Raw genomic sequence first — 1171 nt, forward strand, 5'->3', positions numbered from 1 at the left:
TTGTTTCAAAGTACTTTTTTCTTTCAAATGTTCATTTTCATCCTCCATAGGTTATCAGTAACCTACCTGAATAGAAAGTTTTTTCTCTAACAAATAGCATTATAATTTTATTATATTTTCTCATTTTAAAACCATTTTTACAAATCACTATTTATAAAAGTTTTTTTTTTTGTGTGTGTGTGTGTGTGTTTTTTTTGGGGGGGTCACACCCGGCAGGGCTCAGGGGTTATTTCTGGCTTCACGCTCAGAAATTGCTCCTGGCAGGCACGGGGGGCCATATGGGATGCCGGAATCTAACTGATGACCTCCTGCATGAAAGGCAAACACCTTACCTCCATGCTATCTCTCCGGCCCCAGAAAGAGCTTGCATGTGCCTGAACAGGGGCTTGAACCCTGGACCCTCAGATTAAAAGTCTGATGCTCTACCAACTGAGCTATCCAGGCCCACACTATAAAAGTTTTAATATTAATATTTAAATGATTTCTCAAGAACATCAGTATCCAGGTTAGGTAAAAGAAGCTCTATGAAAGAGAGATGAGGCAGTTAGAGAAATAACTACATTGAGAACAATCATAACAATGTGAACGAACGAGGGAAGTGGAAATCCTGTCTAGAGTATAGGCAGGAGTGGGGTGGGGAGGAGGGTTATTTTGGACAGTGGTGATGGGATTGTTGCACTGGTATTCTTTACATGACTGAAACTCAACTATAATCATATTTGTAATCAAGATGTTTAAGAAAAAATATTAATAAACAAAGAGAAGCCCTATGTAAAGCAATATAATAGACAATGGAAACAGAGAGTGTGGAGTAGAATGCAGTCTTCAAAATGAGTTATGGTTTCTTATATAATGAAAATAAGGTCTAATTAGAATCTGATATTTTTCTTTAAACTAATTTAAAAACATAAGAAAAATAAAATAATTTCATTTTCTTAGGGGTATGATGCCATTACCTATGATTTTTAGTTTTGCTTTTTAGTTGTTTTTTTAAAATTGTTATTATTACCAAAGTGAATTACAAATCTTTCACAGTAATATTTAAAGTACATAGTCACAATGAATCAGGGCCATTCCCACCACCAGTGTTGTCCTCCCTCCACCCTGTTTTCCCAGCATGCGTCCAATATCTTTCCACTTTGCTTCTTGGACTGCTAGTGTAGCTGGTTCC

At 36.5% G+C, this 1171-nt stretch overlaps 1 non-coding gene across 1 annotated transcript; it reads right to left on the reverse strand.

Annotated features, from left to right (window-relative positions):
- Positions 1–371: 371 nt before the first annotated feature.
- TRNAK-UUU (transfer RNA lysine (anticodon UUU)) lies at positions 372–444 on the reverse strand. The gene has a single exon. It is a non-coding gene; the product is annotated as a tRNA-Lys (tRNA).
- Between the last annotated feature and the right edge of the window lie 727 nt (positions 445–1171).

Source organism: Suncus etruscus, chromosome 19 (genome assembly GCF_024139225.1).
Source record: "Suncus etruscus isolate mSunEtr1 chromosome 19, mSunEtr1.pri.cur, whole genome shotgun sequence".
Taxonomy (NCBI): Eukaryota; Metazoa; Chordata; class Mammalia; order Eulipotyphla; family Soricidae; genus Suncus; species Suncus etruscus.